A 24,429-nucleotide genomic window follows, 5' to 3' on the forward strand; every position below is an offset into this window, starting at 1 on the left:
TCCATTCTGTAACTCATCTCTATTGTCTTGTTTTCTTCATTTTAGTGCTGTCATCACTGTGTGCTAAAACATAATAGTCATCTTTGTAGTTAGAATATATGTTCACCGCCTCAATTTAAAGAGATAGTTTACTGAAAATTACAATTCTGTCATCATTTACTCACCCGTATGTCATTGCAAACTTGTAGAGCTTTCTGTGAAAAAACAAGATATGTTGAAGAATGCACTGGCTCCTCTTTTACATATAATAAAAGCATACTAAGGAAGAAAGCACTATGTGTTTCATAAACCTGTCCTGACTATATTGGAAGTCTTTTGGAGCAGTATAATAGTGTGACGAGTGGGACGGGGCCGAGAGATGTGGGAACGAGCGAGGCCGGTAGAGTGATTGGGAAATCCGCGACACCTGCGCCCCACCGCCGGTCTCGAGTCCCACAGAGGAGATGGAAGGATATAAAACTGGAGCGACGATAGTGAAGGACGAGAGAGGACCAGGCCTGGATTTTAGTTATGTTTTGCTTTTTATTTATGCGCACCAGTCATCCGTGAGGGGCTGGTGCGCTGTTTTGTGTTTATTTTGAATATTAAAATGATGTTTGATTGTGCGCCGGTTCCCGCCTCCTTCTTCCGGATGATTATGGAGTTTTTAATATCATTACAAATAGATTTATAAAGGCACTATATTTGAATGGAGGCAGAAAATTAAACTTGATTATTATAATATAAAAAATGGTTTGTTCCTCATACAAAAAAGTCTTGGAATGTAGCAGTTGTATTGGCCATGCTAAAAAATGCTTTTATTGTGCTTTTCTTATAAAATTTGTAAGAATTGTCCCTTTAACCCCTTAACTGTCACTCACATTTTTGAACATTGACTTTATAGTGCACAATCCAAACTTAAATTTGTATAATTCATGAACGAAAATATTGTGTAACATGATATTGATGTACCATTTTCATGGTAATGCAATGTCTGATTTTAAAATGGGTTTTAAAGGATGAATTTTGAGATTTTAAGTTTTCAGTCGATATATAATTTCTGATGATTTCTAAAATGTGATAGAGAAAAAGGCAACAAAGAAGTCTTTTTTTTTAAAACAAAGGTCAAGCCTCCAGTTATAATTTAGATTTTTTCTTTTTATGTAAGATTTCATCTTATTTCATGTATTTGCCAAGGCAATATTCCTCATTTTTGTTAACAGTTTTATATCTAATATTTACATTTATTTTAGCCTTATTTCAAATGCGTAAAACACATTTTTATTTTGTTTAAGTTAGTTCTTGCAAACTTGTTTGGCTTGCTAAGTGCTCTCTGCATATTAAAGGAGAAATTATTGTAACACTGAGGGGAAAAAATGACAGCACTTAATCATCTCATTGCCCTATATAAACGGCCCTGCAACATATAAGATGGATAATATTGGCTTTCCAGATAAGATGCTAATATTCTGATTTAGGCCAGAAAATTCAACGGCGTGAAAGATCCAGAAGTTCTAACTGATCTAACAAATCACTACTAGTTCAGATGCTGTCCTCAATTCCCCGCTTGTTTATCAGAAGTTACATTGTTCTCTCCCAGAGCTACAAAAAAAAAAAAACTATGCTAATAGTTCTCCTTGCAAACTGGGTCACCTTCATCCGTCAGTAAGCGTACCTCTCAGTCACCACTTACAGAGATCAGTACCTCTCCGCACTGAGTGTGCAGGGCAGGACTGTCAGCGACATCTGACAGATGCAGCGTTCAGCCGCGCAGCTGCGACACGTCGCGTGGTTCTCTCCATGTGATCAAAGCCACGTGATGAGTTCTGGTGTCAGGCCGCAGCGTCCCGTGGTCTCTACAGTGAGACAGGAGGAGCACAGGGAGGTTTTTGTGCCTGTCAGGCTGCAGCCCGGCTGATACTTCAGATTGATTCGCCGTACAATGTGTTTGGCACTATTGATGTTTTATTAAGCTTGTCGGGAGTTTCTAGGAAGCCCTGTTTGAGTGTGGGTGGAGATGCTGAGGAATGTTGGCTCCCATTAGTGACTAAGACCATCATGAGACTGTCACATCAGATCATCAGCTAAAACAGCTAAAACATGTCCCACCTCACTGTAGGAAGCAGCGACGGTGTCTGGATAATGTGGAAGGCAGTCATTTGTAAGAATCAGACTGATGATGCCTGCAGTAATTCACTTGCAGGATGTATTGAGCTTTTCATTGTGTGCTTTGCTAATGATCATTATGAACAGCTGTATAAATATTCCTACTTGGCTAGGAAAAGAAATGAGCATTGATTTAAAGAATATCAACTTAGTGTCAACTGAGATAAACTAATAATACTGCACTGTAAACTCGTTTTAATGTAGTTTAAAATATAATAGAAACCCTGTAAATATATGATACTGTTTAAAAGTGGATGATTTTTTTATGATGATAAGTACAGTTTTTTTTTTATTAACACTTCTATTCAGAAAGTGTGCTGTAAATTATCAAAAGTGAAATGAAAGACATTCATAAAAATGTAAATGTCAAATAAACGCTTTTCTTTTGAATTTTCTATTTATCTAAGTGTCTTGAAAAAGGACTTTTCAAGAAAAATAATAATAACAATTTGAATATCTTGATACTTTAAAAAATCTGCATATTAGAAGGATTGCTGAAGGATCATGTGACACTGCAGACTGAAGAAATGGTTGAAAAATCAGTTTTCAGTTTTTTTTTTTTTTTTTTTTTTAATTCAAATAGAAAGCAGTTCTTTTAAACTGTTATAATATTTTACAATGTTATTGTTTTACTATATTTTTGATTAAATAAATGCATTGGTGAGCCGAATAGGCTTTTCAGAAACATAAAAAAAAAATCTTACTAACCCCAAACTTTTTAAGAAAAATATATTGGTAAAGATTAAATGCATGTATGCATGTATTATTATTATTTTATTAATTTTTATATTCATTTATTTTCATGTGTTATTTTTTAAAATTGCAAAAATCCAAATTAGTATAAATTTAGTCTGACAAAGCCTTTCTTTGGCTACATTCAAACATGTCATCATTAGAAAATGATTCATGCATATAGCAAATAACGTTTTCTGTTACTAAATAGTATCCTATTTTAAGTATTTTTGTATATTTTTTGTGTATCTTTATGTCCCCATTTGGAAAGCTACAGGAAGTACTCTGCGTGTAGTTTCTCTGTGACAGTTGTCTGCAGGCATGCCAAAATGCCTTGGAGGTGGCACTGAGGACCCTTAGAGCTCAGGCAGATGAGAAGGAGGCCAAGTAGTCACGGTTAAAGGTAAAAGTAATCCGTCACCAGCTCCGACAGCACTGACTTTACTTCTAACAACGTTAAATGAGGGGGATCTGATCTCTGTCTGAACTTTTAACTGTATCTGTTACTGATACAATTTTTTTCTTTTCATTTTCTTTCTTTATTTTTTTAATCCTACACTATATATGTTTGCTTCGAGATATACCAGCAAACTTGAAAAACTGGCTTATTTTCTCACACTGGTTATCAGGTGAATGTCTTGACATTCAGAAAATATGTTTGCACTGCCACACGCATCCTGATGATATCAGTCAATTTCGCCTTTGCATTTTTGCATTCTGCTGTCACACCAGGCAGGCGACAGCCAGGTATGATAGTGATTTCACCCCGTGACTCATTTGCAATTGGTTAAACTGCTTGTGTTACATCTCACCCCATGTTACAGCACTCTCCATTTCCTATGTGCATATGCAAAAGAGTTAATGAGCCGTAAGGTCACAGTGCTGCCCTCTTCAGGGCCATTCCTCATGTCGCCATTACTGTTCCTCGCCTTGTCTGATTGGCTGGGAGGATTCATGAGGCTTGTATTACATTTCATCACTGGTTATGCACCAATAGTTAATGAACTTCTATTTCTTCGCTCGCTCTATCACTCAGGCCATCCACAGTCACTCTTCTAATCAGCAAGCACTTCTTCAGCTATGAGGTCATCTGGAGGTGGACGAGTGAGTACCCAATTCTGATACATAGACATCGGTCACGTATGCCTTTTACATCAATGTACGTAAAACACTTCACCCCTTTCTTCAGTTTCAGGTAACAAACCTGACCCCATCTTCTCTTAAAGGGATAGTCCTCCCCAAAATTAAAAGACTGTTTTCTTTTACTCACACTCATGTCTTTTCAAATCTTTATGATTGATGTGGTTAGTACTGTATCAGTAGCTTCGTTTCTGGATGAGAATTGTTGCATAATGTTTTATATCTTGAATAAACATGGGTTGCATATATCTGGTAAATGTTAGCGACTTTTTGAACATAAAACATAAAAGTGTTTTTTAACACAACACATCACATCAAAAAAAAAAAAAAAAGAACTTTGTGTTCTTTGGGGGAACCAAAAATGCTTCTTCTGTGGCATCGCTAAATAAAAAACTTTGGCAACTGTTATTTTTAAGAATGCATACATAAATTAGTTTTTACAGTTTTTGTATATACACTACTATTCAAAATTTGAGATCAGTAAGATATTTAATTAATCCATTCGTTCATTTATTCATTCATTTATATTTTTTAAGCCTAATGCTTATCAAGGCTACCTTTATTTAATCAAAAATACAGTTAAAATAGCAATATTGTGATATATTATTACAATTTAAAATAAAAATTCAGCCTTGCCAACACCGGAATAAATGAAGATTTAAAGTATATTAAAATAGAAAACTGCTATTTTAAACTGTAATAATATTCCACAATATTACAGTTTTTAATGTATTTTTTTATCAAATAAATGCATAAATGCAAACATTACAAATCTTACTGATTCCAAACTTCTGAATGGTATCGTCTGATACAACCATTACAGAATTGCGAAAAAAAAGTGCCTTTAAGTCCATTATGATATCACAGGCCTTGCAACCTCATCCATCTGTCCATCAAAAAAATGAAGTCACATTCATAAATAATGACCAGCCATTGCTCGAAGGAAGCCGGAGGAAATAAAGACCGATAAAATTCCAAACTAATACTTCCCAGCCTCTGTCGACCGCCATTAATCAATGACAGCTCCTCTATTAGTTTCATTAAGAGAACAGAAGATTAAAAGAAGTGATGTGATGAGATCGAAAACCTGCCTCCAGCCGTGACCCACCTGAAGCCTGACCCCTCATTAGGACTCATGAACTGCCCTCTGTGCATGCTTAATGACCCGCCTTGGTTTGTGTTCGTACCCCACTCGTTTGCTTTGCATCTGATTGGCTTCAGATGCAGTGCCTGCTGTCAGTCAGTTTAATGATGGAGCTTGACGGCAAGATGAATAGTTCCCTTGTCTATTTTAATAATTGCCAAAACGGCATTCATATAGATCTGTCGATCCGATGTGGATAAAGGCATATATAATAATCTAAATTGAGCCAATATGGGCGGTCGAAGGAAACGCCTGCCTTTCGTTCTACATTTTCTTTTTCATTACTTGTGGTTCACATATACAGCATGTATGCATTTGAGCCGCGATAAGTCACATTATTTGCATGGGTGCCAGTTTTGGAGTCATATATCAGTATAATATCATTATGCAATTTTAAAATCTTAATCCTGTCTCGTAAGAGCACTAGAAAGGCAGTCAGCATGATGTGAGGTTGTTATTGGATGTCTTTAAGGCTTGTCCTGTTGTCAGAATATGTATGCAGAGGTTCAATCATTTTTTATATCTATGCAAATGAAAACTCCTATATTTGAGTACCGTCTTGAATTATCTGCTAAAATTAGCTTCTAATCATCACCTTTATTGAAGCTAATGTATTATGGATGAGTCACTCAGGGCGTCCAGATCTGAACGTATACGTTGGCACCCTAGTGGTCATCTTCAAGGGGTCTCAGCTGGCCTGTTTAAAACAAGGGTAGCTGTTGCACTCGGAAAATTCCACTTTGCTGTATTCTTTTATATTGGAAATTCCTGGAAAACAAAACAATTACCAGACAAGTAATAGAATCATGCAAATACGATGTCACTGCAACATATGTAGAGATGCCTTGTTGAAAAATATCCCTCGTAAATATGTTAAAATGGACAAATTGCTACATCCCGTAATGGTATTTGCAAATCGTGAAGTTTAATAGCCGCCGATTAGAGTGACAGCAAGTGTTAGGGAGCTGTTCTGACACAGAACGCCGTGTATGAAAGCTCATCTCGCCTCTCTCCCTCCCCTAACAGCTGCCACCACCGGCACACGCCTGCAACAATTTGTCAACAGTCAGCAAAACGCTAAATCAAGCCGCAATTATCTGCTCTTAATTAGCAAACGGAAAACGATTACAAGCGTGGATTACTGCAAACACAACACCAGACGCCCAGACACCAGAAGGCATCAGTCGCCCCATAATCCAGTCAAGTTGTCAACAGATCACAGGCTAATTAGTGAAATTACAGGGCCACTGATTGGGATTTGGAAATGGAGAGGCATGTGGTGAGGTTTAGTGGCTTCGGTCAGGATGAGCGATCATCCCGGATGAGAAGTGTCAAATATAGTCTTTTATATCTTGAATAAACATGGGTTGCGTAAAAGTCTAGTGAATTTCGGCCTTTAATTTTAACGCCGCCTGAGATTTTTGTGTAATGTCCCTTTTTATGTTTAATCAGAATCACAAGTATACGTTTATTTTCATACATCTCAGGCCATGCCGAGGCATCACAGGTTTTTATTTCTTTGTTAATGCAGTATATATATATCACACATTTTTTTTTTCAGAAAGTTTGATATATACTGTATATATAATTGTGTTTTATTTACTTAGTTCTATGTGTTACCATTTTTATTTTGGGTTTTCAAAAATAGGTTTAGCCTGCTGGCCCCGGTACCCCAAAGAAACAACTTCTCATGGCCTGTATCATTTTTCCTACTTAATAATAGTGAACATATTCAGTAATTTTTATTTATATATATATATATATATATATATATATATTTTTTTTTTTATTTTTTTTTTTGGTTGTAGCCAATGCTTCAGCCAAAATTTTTTTTTCAATAAACCTACTCTGAGAAATATTAACTCGAGTAAAAACTGCTAAACATCTATCATAGGTTTCAGTAATGGCATACTGTATATAAAGCAGGCTGTGTTTATGAATTAAGCAGGGTATTACAATTTTATGTGTGTGCAATTACTCACCAAAGATGCCCCATGTCTCTTTCTGTTTCTGATTAATTTTTGCATCCATAAAGTACTTTTTTTTAATTTTATTTATGCACAAAGGAAAAAGGGTTTCAATTAGAAAACTATTTGACAAGATAGACCAGAGGGATCTTTCAGGCTCGACATGTTTATTAATGGTTGGCACACAAAGCCAGGAAGACGATGACTAACTTGGCTTTTCGAATGCTTTGCTGTCCTAAAAAACAGCTCTGACGTACAGCTGTAATACATCAGAATTAACGCAAACTCCTTCCCATTCCGGGATGCCAAAGACAGAAAGCAGAGAAGGTGCAATTAGTACTTTATTAGATGAAACCTCATATACAGTAGTTAAAAAAGTATGTCTGGCAGAAATATTGCAGATATTAAATATTTGGCTGGAGAAAGCTTGGAGCAGCATCTAGTTATGGTCTTCTAATTTTTTGTCTGAAAATCAAGGATGAGGCCTTTTTTCTTTTCTTTTAAAGATCTTTTCTTTTAATTTCTTTCCATTTTTTGTTCTCTAGACATGCAATTGGTGTGCTAGGAAATGGTGTCTCATTACTGTGTGGCATGGCAAGGCTTATGTTATTGGAATTTTTATTAAGAAAAGCTCTAGTTGATCTTTTTTCTTTTTTTTTTTTTTTCATGGCCATGCAAACCTAGCTCTTTAATATCAGTTGATTAAATACAGTCTGATGAAAATTACCAAACAACATTTTTTTAAAGAGGAATGTTATGACTCGTCAAACAGAATCTCATTCTTAAAAATAAAATAAAAAACAATCTTGATAATTGGCATGTTGCATCTTGGCTTTCTTCTTTTCCTTCTCCTCATTTTTGTAAGTTTTTATCACTAATAGGATATAAAGTTTGTGTGGGGGATATGGTATTCATTAGAGATGAATATGCAACTCAAGCATGATGGTTCCCTTCCTGTTCATTGCTCTTTTCTAAGATAAGATGAAAGACTTGGGTTACTCAGTACAAGGAAATTAAGATTAGACGTACTTTAATAGGCAATGTAGGCCGAGCTTTACAATGGCGTTCATAAACCACAAAAGTATTTAAAAAGTTGCATGCTAATGCGGCCCTCCACTGGACAAGATCATTTGGGCATAAAATGGGCTGTTTGGAAGTCTGGAAGAGAAGGTTATGTTATGCTCAGTGTGCTGTAGACGATTAATTAGACGGCCAACTCCTTTCAAAAGATTCAGAGACAACAGAGAGACATCATGTTTAAAGCATTTTAATGGATAGTACATTCTTTGAGACTCTCAAGCCCCAGCATGTTTTTGTGTGTGTACATGTGTGTTATTAGGCCTCTTATGAAATCTCCACGTCCATGTTTATTAGCAGTGCTTGTTAAGCGAGCATCGCTACTATTGCTCATACTTAAATTTAGGGATTTAAACAAACTCCTTTCTGCAGTTTTCTGTAGGTCTGCACCTTCTGTCATGTCCACTTTTCCTAAACATGGTATTGTTATCAGAACCAATTTTATTGTCCGAAAGCCTTAACAAAGCTGTGAATTCCTCCTCAGCAATGAATTTGATGGCCCCGTTGGCTTTATTACTCTCTCATGCACGGGAGTCAGAGTGATAATCTGGTTGCCTGTAACTTCAGTCAAATTGAAGATGTTCCATGAAAGCTGAAATCCAATATGAAGGCTGTTAGAGTTTGCAGACAGGTGCTTCAAAGGCTTTGGAGCTCTTTATGATGATGATGGTAACGCGGATGTGTAGGTTGCTCTGGTGCACATGTAACTAAATCCATTTCCCTTGCGAGCAGTTGATAGCGCAGCTGAGCACTTTAGCAATGGCATTTTGCACTAATGCCAAACTGAAGTTCAAAAACCTTTAAAGGCAGTAGATGAAACTCCTTTTTCACAAAGAAACTCTCTCGGTCTTCCTGACAAAGCCCACACGACCCAGCATGAGAGCAGTTCCTGTCTTAACTAGCAGGTGAAGTCACTCGGCCCGCCGTGAGTCCAGCCATCAGAGCAGCAAGCTCTGATACTCTGCCCGCTGTCTGATTTCAAATCCATGAAAGACATGCACTTGAAAAAAAGAGTGGGGAAAAAAACAGTTAAAAGCTGTTTCACTTCCTCAGATAAATGGCAAAGGCCTTAAAAGAAAAAAGGAAAAGGGGGCTTATCAGGAGTAAGTAAAAGTGTGACATTTCCCATTTAGGTTTCTCTTTTGATAGAGATAAAATGTTTATATTCACCTTACCATGCTGAGATTTTCAAAAGAAGAAAAAAATAAATAAATCCCACATTATATAGCAATGCTGCAATAAAAAACAAACAAACAAACAAAAAACATTATGTTGTGACGTGAAATTATATGCTGTTTTATCTAAACAGGTTGTGTAGATTAGTCATTTATAGTCATGGATTGCTGTTAGAGGTAAATTAAATGCTTAATTGTATTTATTTATTTATTTAGTTAGTTGTCTTTTGTTTGTTTGTTTGTTCAGATAACTAAAAAAATAGCATTTATGTCTGTGCAGTGTTCATTTGTTCATGGAAATAGTTTTACAAACCTGGTTCATTTCATAGGCCTGAGAGTCATAAATCAAGCTTATTTATTATTCCAACTGAACTCAGACCCCTCTTATGAAAATTATTGTTATTATTCATAATAATAATAATTATTATTATTATTATTGTTGTTGTTGTTATTATTATTATTATTGCTATTATTATTGTATTATTATTATTATTGTTGTATTATTATTCATTGTTGTCATTATATTATGCCACTGTTAGAAATCACATGTGTGTGTGTGTGTGTGTGTGTGTGTGTACTGTAAGGGATCACCAGAATTGTCCCTATATTTAGAATGAATATAGTGAGTGAGTGAGTGAGTGAGTGAATGAGTGAGTGATGTGAGTGATGTCAGTGAGTGATGTGAGTGAGTGAGTGAGTGATGTAAGTGGAGTGAGTGAGTGAGTGAGTGAGTGAGTGAGTGAGTAAGTGAGTAAGTGAGTGAGTGATGTGAGTGAGTGATGTGAGTGAGTGAGTGAGTGAGTGAGTGAGTGAGTGATTGATGTGAGTGATGTCAGTGAGTGAGTGAGTGAGTGAGTGAGTGAGTGAGTGAGTGATGTGAGTGATGTCAGTGAGTGATGTGAGTGGAGTGAGTGAGTGATGTGAGTGATGTGAGTGATTGATGTGAGTGATGTCAGTGAGTGAGTGAGTGAGTGATGTGAGTGAGTGAGAGAGTGAGTATGTGAGTGAGTGAGTGAGTGAGTGATGTGAGTGATTGATGTGAGTGATTGATGTGAGTGATGTCAGTGAGTGAGTGAGTGAGTGAGTGAGTGATGTGAGTGATGTGAGTGATGTCAGTGAGTGAGTGAGTGAGTGATGTGAGTGAGTGATGTGAGTGAGTGATGTGAGTGAGTGATGTCAGTGAGTGATGCGAGTGATGTGAGTGAGTGGGTGAGTGAGTGAGTGATGTGAGTGAGTGAGTGAGTGAGTGAGTGAGTGAGTGAGTGAGTGAGTGAGAGTGATGTGAGTGATGTGAGTGATGTGAGTGATGTCAGTGAGTGAGTGAGTGAGTGATGTGAGTGAGTGATGTCAGTGAGTGATGCGAGTGATGTGAGTGAGTGGAGTGAGTGAGTGGGTGGGTGAGTGAGTGATGTGAGTGATGTGAGTGAGTGAGTGAGTGAGTGATGTGAGTGATGTCAGTGAGTGATGTGAGTGAGTGAGTGAGTGAGTGAGTGAGTGATGTGAGTGAGTGATGTGAGTGATGTGAGTGAGTGATGTGAGTGATGTCAGTGAGTGATGTGAGTGAGTGAGAGAGTGAGTGAGTGAGTGAGTGATGTAAGTGAGTGATGTGAGTGAGTGAGTGAGTGATGTGAGTGATTGATGTGAGTGATGTCAGTGAGTGAGTGAGTGAGTGAGTGAGTGATGTGAGTGATGTGAGTGATGTGAGTGATGTCAGTGAGTGAGTGAGTGAGTGATGTGAGTGAGTGATGTGAGTGAGTGATGTCAGTGAGTGATGCGAGTGATGTGAGTGAGTGGAGTGAGTGAGTGGGTGGGTGAGCGAGTGATGTGAGTGATGTGAGTGAGTGAGTGATGTGAGTGAGTGAGTGATGTGAGTGAGTGAGTGAGTGAGTGAGTGAGTGAGTGAGAGTGATGTGAGTGATGTGAGTGATGTGAGTGATGTCAGTGAGTGAGTGAGTGAGTGATGTGAGTGAGTGATGTGAGTGAGTGATGTCAGTGAGTGATGCGAGTGATGTGAGTGAGTGGAGTGAGTGGGTGAGTGAGTGATGTGAGTGAGTGAGTGATGTGAGTGAGTGAGTGAGTGAGTGAGTGATGTGAGTGATGTCAGTGAGTGATGTGAGTGAGTGAGTGAGTGAGTGAGTGATGTGAGTGAGTGATGTGAGTGAGTGAGTGAGTGATGTCAGTGAGTGATGCGAGTGATGTGAGTGAGTGAGTGAGTGGAGTGAGTGGGTGAGTGAGTGATGTGAGTGATGTGAGTGAATGAGTGATGTGAGTGAGTGAGTGAGTGAGTGAGTGAGTGAGTAATGTGACTGAGTGAGTGAGTGAGTGAGTGATGTGAGTGATTTGAGTGAGTGAGTGAGTGAGTGAGTGATGTGAGAGAGTGAGTTGGTGAGATCTAAGTCCACTTTTAAGATAAGAAATATTGTGAATGCAAAAACAAAACAAACAAACAAAAAACCTGTTCTCTATCACTTGGTTAAATTCAAGAGGTCTGGGTTTGGTTTTCCTTATTAGAAGTTACTGTAAGGGATCACCAGAATTGTCCCTTCTCCCTAAGGGGTGTTAAACCTTCCCTGTTGTTGTGTGATCTACTGTTTCAGCATCAGCTGATGTGTCTAATGAGGTTTGTGAAGTGCTCAGGTGAATCTGGTACTGTAGGACCCTTCATCTCTCCCTACTGCAGCCCTACCCTGAGTCCAGTGTCAGTGACTGATAACTGTGGACAGCTCTCAACAGAACAGGAGGTAATTACAGCTGCCAGAGAGAGAGAGAGAGAGAGAGAGAGAGAGGCAGAAAGGGAAAGAGGAAGTAGGAGTCTTGTGAAATATTCTCATTACAGGTCATCGCGGTAATTACCTGACACCTACAGATGGAGTTGCCTCTTAATCAAAAGAATGAATCATTACTGATATTGATTCAAACTAAGATGTTTGAAGTAATGACCGCACTAAGTCAGTCCAAAAAAAAAAAACATCTCTGTAATTTTCAGCAACTTCCTCTAGCCGTCGTTCCTGCTCTAAATAATAATGGAATGTCTTACTTCATTCCAGTGTAATGGCAGGAAAATGAGCATGGCAGCTGCGACTAAATTGCCCCTGTCTAATCTGCATAGATTGCAGGGCAAGAATAAAGTCAGACAGGATTTGATTTCTAATTTCTGCACTCTCTATTCACAACAGCCCATAACTCACATCCTTTTATGAATGAAATGAGCTAGATTGAATGCAGTTACGACCAAAAACATCGTAATGTTGACTGCCTAAGATCCATCAGTGTTTTCTTCCCTGTTTATTCTTCAGTGATTAGGCCTGGAATTAAATTACAGTGTGTATTCAATGACAGCACTGGCATTGGAAAGCTTCCCGCGAACCAAAGTTCATACAGATCTATATCTTGTTAACTCGCAACTTTTAATTGAACACGGCCTGTCAAAAATGTACAGGTAATTGGATGTCACCTTGATTTTCTCTCTCTCTCTACTTAACGAAGAAATGAGTATTAGCCTGTTTCTTTGTGAGTGGCTGGTGTCATATATATGCGAGACGTTCCCTGTGGTACACGACACTGATCTGTCTCCTCTCATTGCTTATTTCCACCTTGATGTGGAAAATGACACCTAACAAGGTTAGTTAGTCAGAGGAAAGACCTGTGCCTCTTTATAAACCTGGGTTAATATTTGAGAATGTCATTAGCTGTTGTATAATTACGTGAAGCTGAGAAACATTCACTTGAACTCTTGAATTCAAAGTTAATTAGAAATTACTTAAGAAGGGTCATGGGGTAATTCATTAACATGCCTTGGTGGGAGAAAGCGTTGAGTATAATCAGTTGTTTAGCATGTCATAAAAAGTATGAGCTGATCAAACCTTGTCCAGATGAGACCTGCGTGTGATTATACTTCACAGACCATCAACCATTCACTGGTGGCCGCTCTATTGATTACTGTTAGATAGGCTTGTAATCAAAGCATGCCCAGGCCATTTGATTAGATGGATAACCTCTAAGGTGCAAATGAAGTTTGTGATAAGAGGCCATAATTCAATGGGTATAATTGCAGAGTGAGAATAATGCATCTGCAGTACCAACAGATTATTGTCTCAGATCTTTGATCAGAAGAGGAGTGCATATGTCTCATTATATCTTTATGCATCTGTCTCCTGTATCTATAGCTATAAGCATGTCTAAAGAAACATTTATAAAAATGAAAAAAAGTCTGGTTTGATTTTTTCCCAGCATTTTATGCACTGCATGTGGGATTCATCTAAATGCATCATATAGACCAGTTGTCTATTTGCATTTTCATTTTGGTTCTGTTTTTTAGATATAAATGCAAGGTTCCAGAGTCAACTTAAAGCGCAAATGACAGCACTGTGCAAGGTCAGCTACCAAAGACATTTAATTTATTAAAATGTATGTTGTTCCTGTTGTTGTTGTAGTTGCTGCTAATGTTTATATTTTTTTTCAATATATTTTTGCATATTTCAGCAATGTTTTTGTTGAAGCACATTAATTCATTATAGTCTTTATTCATGTAGAACTCAGATTTATCAGTGTTATGATTTTATGACACCAAATATATAACATAGACTTCCATTTAAAAGTTTGGGGATTGTAAGAATATTATGTGTGTGTGTGTCTGTCTGTCTGTCTGTCTGTCTGTCTGTCTATCTATCTATCTATCTAGCTATCTGTCTATCTATATATATATTTATAGAGAGAGAGTTTTTCTTTATTTTCATGACTATGAAAATTGTAGTCACACTGAAGGCATCAAGGGCTATTTGACCAAGAAGGAGAGTGATGGGATGCTGCGCCAGATGACCTGGCCTCCACAGTCACCGGACCTGAACCCAATCGAGATGGTTTAGGGGTGAGCTGGACCGCAGACATAAGGCAAAAGGGCCAACAAGTGCTAAGCATCTCTCGAGGAACTCCTTCAAGACTGTTGGAAAACCATTTCAGGTGACTACCTCTTGAAGCTCATCAAGAGAATGCCAGGAGTGTGCAAAGCAGTAATCAAAGCAAAAGGTGGCTACTTTGAAGAACCTAGAATATGACATATTTTCAGTTGTTTCACACTTTTCTGTTATATATATATATAATTCCACGTGTGGGATTATAATTCCACGTGTTCCATATATAATTCATAGTTTTGATGCCATCAAAATAAAGAAAACTCTTTGAATTAGAAGGTGTGTCCAATAGAAGGTGTGTTTCATACAGCAGGGGTGCATTAAATTGGTCAAAATAGTATTTATCGAATAATAACATTTTACTCTTTTACTGTATTTTCATCAAATAAATGCATCATTGGTGAACAATTCTATCACTCTAGTATGATACCAATCTTGAACTTTATGAAAACATTACAGTGTTTAGATGAACTTATGTCAAGGTTTTAGTGACTAGTGGCTGATTTGAATTTTAGTCACATTTTAAAAGTAAAAAGTAAAAGTGACATTATGACACTATAAATGCTGTTAATTCATTTATTTAGTAAACCGAGTCTGAACCTTGAGTTTAGTGGCAGTGCTGGCACTCACATTTGCATTATAACTTGTTCTACCAGGATGGTTTATTGCCACTCAGAGTGCCATATCAAAGACGTGTCAGTGTTTTCTATGAAGTGATTGTCTAATAATGTTTGGAGGCTATTATTTGTTTAGTTTCATGGTTCACGCTAGAAATCGGCTGTAAATTAACATCTCTAATCTCTTAAATTGGTCATTTTCATGTGAAAATTGCACCATTATATCATGTCTATGCATTTCTACCAAACAAAACATGACCAAGAAAACAGATTATATATCCCATTTGCATTTTCAAAGCCTTATGCGTGAAACCAGCCTTGAGAAATGTTCCTGTGACATAATGGCTGCCGATTAATGGCTCCTAAATGTCATGCATGTTTACTCCGACATGTTTGGAAACGTTGCTCCCCCCGAGCCCTCTGTCTAGCTATGAATGGCAAGTTCTGTCGGAGGTTGATCAACAACCCAATGAAGCGAAGCAATAGTGTTGCAATTTTCATTAAGTGGCCCATGCAATTTTGTGGAACACGATCAACACGTGCCCCCAAATATTCACAGGCGATCCGGTGTGCTCCAGGCAGGCCGAGGCTTGTATAAATATTGCCTTGTTCCCTTCAGTAGATTCAGACATGCATAAAAACACACTGTGTGTTTAATTAGACCAAATATGCTATAATTCCATACGCAGTGTAGATAACAAGGAGCCGGTGTGTGTCCGTGCAGCTCTGCAGCAGAAGGAACAAGAAGAACACGAAGCTGGAGAAGGAGAGAAGTCTACAACAAAGCTGGAACGGCAGCTGTTAGCAGGCAGTGCACAACACTCAATCACACCCTTCATTCTCCTTTCCCATGAGCCTTCACACCCACCCCAGTTACACACGGCTCTGAACTGCCACCACATAGGAGAACAGAGAAACGTTGCACCTCATCACTGAACGTGGCCTGCTGGAACCAGAAACAAGCTGTTGACACACCTGTAAGAAAGCTTCCTGACATGCAGTGTGATGTGACCTGTCTATGATGTTACTCAAATGATTCAGAACCTACACTGTACCTTTAAGAGCACACTTGCAACCTTTAAATATTCACAGCCTGGAGAAATTGAAAGCAATATGAAAGGAGAAAGAAAAAGTAAAGGGAATTAGGAAGAAAGGCAAGGGAGACAATTGGGAAAAAAAAAGGCATCTTAAAGCAGTGGTTATTAATCAAGCTACTTTGTATATCCAGGTTTTTTAAGACATCAGAGTAATATATATATATATATATATATATATATATATATATATATATATATATATATATATATATATATATATATATATATAAAATTTATTTATTTATTTTTATTATTTTTATTTTTTTTGGATTTAATTTTAGGTTAGATGTGAGTCTAGCATACTGTACATCACCAGAGAGAAGTCTATTGTTTTCACCAGAAAGACTGGATATGACGTTTTTACTGAACATTGTAAAACAAATGATATGCATATACATGGACAAATTGTTTAACAGATCTATAACATGGATTTATAAAACAGATAAGGTGAATTTTAATTTTATGCCGACTTATGCCAACTAAATATCTTTATTTTTAGCTGCCAATTTGTTTTGGTCATTTTGTCTTGTTTTAATAAATTTTAAGTCATTTGGTGAAACCACAGTTTTAAAGGGACAGTGTGCCCAGAATAAACATTCTGTCACCATTTATTTATGATGTAAGGACTTGATTTATGTTTCTTTTTGTCCTTTTTGGATCCTGAGAGCTTCTTGTCATGATATACTTTCAAGGTATGGAGAGAGATACTGTATAGAAAATCATGCAGGTTCCTTAGATTTTTGTTGTTGCACTTATTGACGGTGCCTTGTTTCAAGTTGTAAAATATGTACCCACATGCCACGGATGGTTTTGTTCATGTTGACGTTTTGGTAGTTATGTAGGTAAGGTGTATATTTATGCATTAGTGCACTGCAGCCCGGGTCTGAGGCCATATATTTTACTGAGAAAATGAGCTCTCATCTGTGCCTAGTGATTCTCCTCATAAATAAGCAAAGGGATGATTCACCCTTTGCCTGCACTGTGCATGTGAATAATAAATTGTTATTTTGGGCCACCATTTTGTTACCACCATGGCTGACCAATTTATTTTTTTTATTTACGAAGAACACCTTTTCCTTTAATGAAGACGACAGCGGTTGATTACCATGGATATAATAATTTACAATTATGGCATATGCTGTATGAGAAGTGTGTATTACTTGACAAGACTTTTGTGTCTTTGTTTAAACAAAATAATGTTATATTATGAACATGTTGCCCTTGGTGTGTTGTTTCTTTTAACTTGTGTTCTTTTCACAATGTGTGAGATCTTAAAACAAATTTAATATTGAATGTTTGCTTCAAAAACCTCTCTGCTATAATGTTTACAGATGTTTACAGTTTACAGAAGTTTACAGTTAGAGCTTTGTTCAAGTCCACAACTCTAAGAAGGTGCAACAGTAATGATGTTTGCACCGCTAAAAATGAACAGCTTGTTGTTTAAAAAAAAATCTTTGCTGTATACAGCAGGCATAAAATCAAACATGCCGATGCTTATGATTTATCCGTTTCTGAATCTCATGAAAACAGATGATTGCTCTTCTGTTTGATCATCCAATGAACTCCTATAATCCACAATCCTTCTTTTTCTGTTTTTTATTATTTATTTAATATTTTACTGTCACTCAAACGTGCATATAGACACCCTTAAGTAGAAATGTGTTGAATGTTGGCGAATGCTATGGAATAAATAACAGACGAAAAAAAAAGAAAAAAACCTGAAAAGGACCAGACTCTGTTGGCTAAACAAATAGACCTTTAAGACTGCTCTTTGAAATGGCCCTTCTGTGAAGAAAAGAAGCCGTTTCTCTGTGTTAATGAGGGACTGTTTGGAGATGCAGGACTCTTAGTGTGGCATTCACTCTCATCCGCAAGAGGCGAAGCAACATTAACCAACTGATTTTTTTTTCTTAACCCAAGGATTATACATTTTAATGAGGGAAGACATGGCTTGTTAGTGGTATTAGTCATTTGCAATGTCACAGTTAAAAATACTCCTTTTTAATGCATGCACACACATCTTAGTCTCACATCCATGGCATAGTCATTAAAAATAAAACCACAGGCTTTCAAGATTCCAAGCCAAAGCCAAAGCCAAAAGTACCGGGAAGAAAGAGTCTCTTGGAAACAATGGTGTGGAATCATCATTTGTTGTTGTTTAAAACCCAATGAGGGTTTCTAAGGTTAAGCTGTCTTTTGATGTGTTTTTAACTCATTTTAGCCTAAAGGGGGATTACTTTTGCCCCCTTCCCGTTCTCAAAAAACCCCTCTTGAACATAAGTTCTTATTTTCAACATAGTGAGCGCTTTTTATTAAAAGAAAAAAAATGAGACCAGTATCGTCTCCTCCCTGACTTCCTGCTATAATTTGAGTTAATGAAGATGTGGTCGTAGTGCGTGTGGTCCTCTGGAAAATGATGGTACCGTGAAAATATTGCCATGCAGTACTTTCGTCCCTCCTAAAATTAGCTTTTTTTTCTCTCGACGCAAACTGTGGGAGCCCTCTCCAGCCAGGGATGTTGACAATTACCCATGAGATTATGGTGCATTATTTTATTTCAGCATTGGAAATGAAAATAACTCCGGGCCCTTCATGCCATACGCGCACACAAATGCATTACACATGTGTTCAGTTTCTCACCTTGAACTCGGCTGTTTCAAATGACGTTAAGATGAGGCACATGGACGATGTGCACACAAGCTTGGCCCTAAATGTCTGCTCTGTTTCAGCAAAGTAACCGAATGGTCTCTTACCAATGACAGACTTTCAGGAGAATCATCAAACCAGCTGTGTATTTGTGTGAAGGAAATTTTCACACTGATAAAGGAGTCAGAATTCATCATGACAGATCTGACAAATCGGTGAATCTTGCCATCCTTGATATACATAGTTCCATGCATCTAAAAACCATGCATTACTTAATTTAATTTAATTTACTATTAAATTACTAAAAAAAAAAAAAAAAAAAAAATTAAGCAGATACATGCATATAAAAATGACTGTATTTCTTATCAATTATAGTCAAACTGCTGGTGGAAATATGTCACTATCCTGATCTTGTTACTGTATTTAAGTGCATAATGCTTTCATTGAATGTAATTTAGTTTGTTAAATTACTAGGAAATGATAATGGATGTTAAAAATACACTTTACTGTTAAAGGAGCATTAAAGGTACTGGCCAGCAGTACCTGAGCAGCACTCGTTAAATTGGCTTTTTAAGATTGAAAGGAGAAAAGGCAGACAGATGCAGGGCATATGCACCTGATTGGACTGTAAATGAGGGTTGAGAGATGTCTGTCTGGGCCACGCTGAGCTTAGATTGGGCCACTCTGTGCTGATTACCAACTGCAGCTTTATGGTATCTGAATGTGAACTTGTATGCAGGGTCATGGTCTGCGCTCATTTCCAGACAAAGAATCATGCATGTGAAAGCCTAACTAGTACTGATTAGTGAAGAGAGGCAGGGAAGAAATGTAAAACCACTTCACAACCCTGCCTAGGTCACGGTTGCCCTTTAGGGGCAGGGGATAGGTGGGCTCTTTTCACCTTCCATCATGCAGTTGATCCCGAACACTCTGTGTGATCAAGCTCATTTAAATGATGTCTGGAAATCAGCATCTACATTTAAGGAAAAAAGCGGACTCCACTGTTAGGTGTGGCCCATTGAGAGTATTTTAACTCCTGAATCCCCCAGGCTCCTACAAGATCCTCTTCGCCCCTGTTACCCAGAGTGGGACCCAAAGGGTTAATCCTTAAAAAGAAAGGTGACCTTTATCCTGCCTAGCTCAGTCCTCTCTTTTTTTATCAAGTCTCTCCAAAGGGACACATCATACGTGAGGCTCTACGGAGGGAGAGAGGAGAGCATTGTCCTTATCACCTCCTCCCAGAAAGTGGGGAGTAATAGGACTTTGTAAGAAGAAATGAAGCCAGGCCCGATGGTAGCTGATTAAAAATTGACTCTGCCACATCAAAGAGAAGTTGAAGGTGAAAATGATGATCACTTCCCTCTCTCAGGGACCCACCACCATTTCTTTTATTCAACCTTGAAAGATTCCCCCGAGCCCACTCATTGGAGATGGAACCTGACGAATGAAGATCAGTGAGCACTTCATTCTCTATATTAGAAAAATCATATAATTCAATTTTTTAGCTAATGACATCTTAGGACAGGGGTGTTTTGTTATCAGTGTGGAGAAATTAATCTAGCCTTGAGTCCATGCACTGACTGTAGTCTAATTGCTTTGCTAAAGGAGGGGAAATGTGGGGACATATTAATGCATGTGTGGCAGGGATGTGCAAATGTACAGATTTTGAAAACCAAATCCAAGTCATGCAGTTAAGTTCCTATCTAGTAAAGAAAAATGAATAGACAAATGTATTCTAATAGCATATTTTAGTTCAGGAATACACTCTGATAATTATAGATTTGTGGTTTTTATTTAATTTTATTAATCAAAATTCAACATAATAGTTTTTTTTTTATAGCAAGGATGCATTGAACTAATCAAGAGTGACAGCAAAGACAGTATATTGTTAATATTTATCTTTCAAATAAATGACAAATAAAAAAATCTTGGAAAAGAATGTATTGCAGTTTCCACAAAAAATATTAAGCAGCACAACTGTTTCCAAGAGAAATTATGATAATAAATGTATCTGGAGCACCAAATTACCGTATTAGAATGACATCTGAAGGATCATGTGACACAGAAGGTTGAATGGCTGCTAAAAATCTGGCTTTGCTATTACAGGAGTAAATTGCATTTTAAATATATATATAGATAACATTAATAATTTAAGTTTTACTGTATTTTTCTACCAAAAAAACGTGTGCCCTTGTTGAGAGCATAAGAGATTTCTTAAAAAAATCTTACCAAACCCAAACATTTATATATATTTGCATCACCATTTGTCTTTATTGGACAGGACAGTTTAAAGAAAGACAGGAAGCAGACGAACTGAGAGGCGAGTGGGGAACAGGATCAGGAAAGGACCCCAGGCCAGAACCTTAACTTAGGAGTGCCAAATCTTTGGCTCAGAAAATATGGACAATATGTGAGTATTTAAGCATGTCACAAGCTCCATTTCAGGTATGAAACAGCACATATCCACTTTATAATGCCTCCTCTCGACCTGTGCTGTATAGTGAGTGTTACATATGAAGCCATTGGGTGCCACTGGGTGTTCATTGTTCAGTCATTAGCATATATAGTATAAAAATCAACGCCAGTGTAATCTTTTCCAGAGAATGACAAAATGAAGGTGTCACATGAGGTCAGAAGCTTCCAATGGCAAGCTGATGTGTGTGGTGTCAGAATTTGACAACAGTGAGGGAGCTTGTGTGCGTACGCAGTGAATCAAGCAGATCCGTAATGGAGGATGACATATCTAAGCAAAATGCTAAATACCATCTGACAGGCTCACAATAACAACAGCATCACTCAGCCACACTGAATCTGGAATGTATTTAAAACAGCACCAAAAGCTTAATGTACGGGCCATTTGACCTCAATAATATCGTTTTTTGATTATGATTACTAAAACTGACTGTTTATAGCACCGCTAAGAAGCATATACCGCACTACTTTCAGACGTTTATCTCAAAGATTGCTTTAAGTCAAGGTTTGTGATTTATATTCATATACTGTATACATTACCGTTGAAAAGTTTGGGGTTGATTGGTTTTTTTGTATGTTTTTGAAGGTCTCTTTTGCTCACCATAGCTGCATTTATTTAATCAAAAATAATGTAAAATATTATTATATTATATTTAGTTAATTTATTGTTTGTCATCCCTTCAGTAAATTAGCTAATTGTGCAGTGTTAGATCCACTGTCAGCGTCTGATCCTTTTTTTTACCTGTCACTTTCACAATCTTACACCCTCTGTACAAGTCTATTTATGAATAGCACAAATAGATGAAACTCGGGCCCAATTAGGCCAGTAAATTCACCAAAGTTGTGATGGCATAGTGCCATGTTTACAAATGCAATTACAGGCCCTGGCATCCCCACTCCATTAAATGACAAGCAGCGCAATACAGAATGACAGCATGTAGAATTAAAATCAAACATGTATCGTTGAAAGTTTGCACCAATAAAGGCCTCTCCTGCTCCAGCAATAAAAATTTCACACCTATTAACGCAATATCGTTGCTCGCTCTATCATTGTAATGTGGCTGGGGACGTTCAAATGGATTTATAAGACAGGAGAGAGACAGTGAGAGAGAGAGAGAGTTCTCTAGGGAAGTCAAACCACAGCCTTGTGACTTTGCCAGTAACAGTGGCCCTGTCATGGGTTTGTGAATTTCACAGTTTAGTGCTAATAGGCAGATTATGAAAAGAAACTAACCATGTCCACAAATCCCTTTACTTTTCTGCGCTCTGTACTGCCAGTTTAAGCAAAAACTGTATATTAATTCATGTTTGTCGTCAGAGCAAGTCCTTTAACCTATCAGTGATATCTATACGTTTGCAATATGTATACATGGCTTCCTTATGCATGCATTACTTTAGGTAAATGTACTTTAGCATTAAGCAAACAAATTCGCTGTTTGGTTGCATCGCCATTTAGGACCGTATCTAGGATAATCTTGCTCTCCCTTGCTTCCTAGGTGAGAAAACAGTCCGATAACCATCTCATCTCCTCGATCTCTCTATCAGATGCTCACAGGAGATGATAGCTAACACTCGGGCCCTCTGCACCCAGTCTAACCGAATATCAAACAGATTTTCCCCGATGTGCGTACAGAAGCTCCCACCTTTTAAGACGGCTAACTCCATCTATGTAGGCTATTAGAGCGGACTGCAGTCAAATTGACTGTGACCCCCCCTCGGTACATGCCTTCCCGTTGTAGTGGCGACTAGAGCATTCAGGTGAAAAAATAAATGAGTTCATTTAGACAGCTCCATCAAAACAAGACCGAGATGACAGAGCCTAACTGAGAACTCCATCTGGAGCGGACAGAAGTTATCTGGGGGGCAATCAGGTCCCTCATCCATTTCCATTTCATCAAGCCAACCTACTTCACCATCTTCCCCCTCCATTCCCAGTCTGTTTTTTGATAATGTATGCTTCCTGCATGTTTAAGGTTCATGATAGCAGTGGTATAGACATCTCCATATGAATGTGTGCGGGTGGGGCGCAAAGAAGAGTGAATGATAAGAATTTAGTGGACCCTGCAGAAGCCCTCGGTGGTTTTTCCGCCACATATCAAAAAGGGCATTAGATTCTGGCATGCTTGAGAAGTTTGGCTTGGCGGGGCCGTAATAGCTGGGAATATGTAGGTTCTGAATAAGGTGCACTTGTGCCGCCAGTCGAACGGGGGAATAGCGGTTTGCGCTGGCAGGGCGCCTGACCACAGACGCTGCAATTGTCCCCCCTCCTTGTCTCCCCCTCCCCCTCATCTTTCACATGGGCCGCGCTAAGCGCAAACGAGACCATGCCAGGAAAGATCGTTAGCTATTTAGATGGGCAAAGTCTTGGAGTTTGAAAGATAAGTGCCAAAAGACGGGAGGGGGGCAATGAAAAGTTTGTTAGCCTCAGGCTTCTATGATTTTTAACATCATTTTCTAGTATTTTGCCTTCCTTTTTTTTTCAACTCCAAGCCCAGTGCAACTGTCAGATTTCAAGAGGATGCACCCAGTGTTCTGCTAATTTTAATTGGCTCGGTAGGAATCGTTTTCCATTGGGGATTAGTGCAAGCTGTTCTAATATAAGCTAGGGTGGTGCTTTTGTTCATGCCGTATGTGTGTGTGCATCACTGCAGGTCAGCTTTCAACACCTAAAGTGGGACAGGTAGAGAGTTGGCGGGGCAGGGGGTAAAGCACATCCTCATAGTCCGTCTGCCTGTAAGACTTAATTACGGCACTTTATGAAATAATGATTATGATAATGGAAACACATGTATGTAATATTGCATTTTTAATAAAGAACATCATGTGCATGCTCACGTTTTTCCTCGGAATAACTCTTAGATGTAGCGTTTGCTTAACACTTAGCACTTGAAATGCCTCTCTGGTTGTGTAGTAACGGAATAATTCATTAAAACAAATTCCACATTATTACAAAGGCCTCAAATGAAATGTGACCAATACTAAAAGATGTAATGCATTGGTATAAAATATGCATGAAATTATGTAAATTATGGAAGTGGGGTGGAAAAAGACTTGCAGCTATACTTTGGGGTTTCTGACAGATCGCCGGGATTCAGGCAGGAGTGACAACTGGCAATACTTTTGCTCTTGAAAATAGAGTGGAACCCTCACATTGTCATTGTACAGACATTCTTCAGCCAAAACACTCGCACCAAGTAATTTCCTGTTTGTTTTTATCATTTTTCTCGGAAGAGCACACTATTGGGTAAGGGTTGAATCCATAATGTTCTCAGATGGCTTCCTCGCAGCCCGTCTGTCTTGTGTCATT

The sequence above is a fragment of the Carassius gibelio genome, chromosome B24, assembly GCF_023724105.1.
Source record: "Carassius gibelio isolate Cgi1373 ecotype wild population from Czech Republic chromosome B24, carGib1.2-hapl.c, whole genome shotgun sequence".
In the NCBI taxonomy this organism is placed as follows: Eukaryota; Metazoa; Chordata; class Actinopteri; order Cypriniformes; family Cyprinidae; genus Carassius; species Carassius gibelio.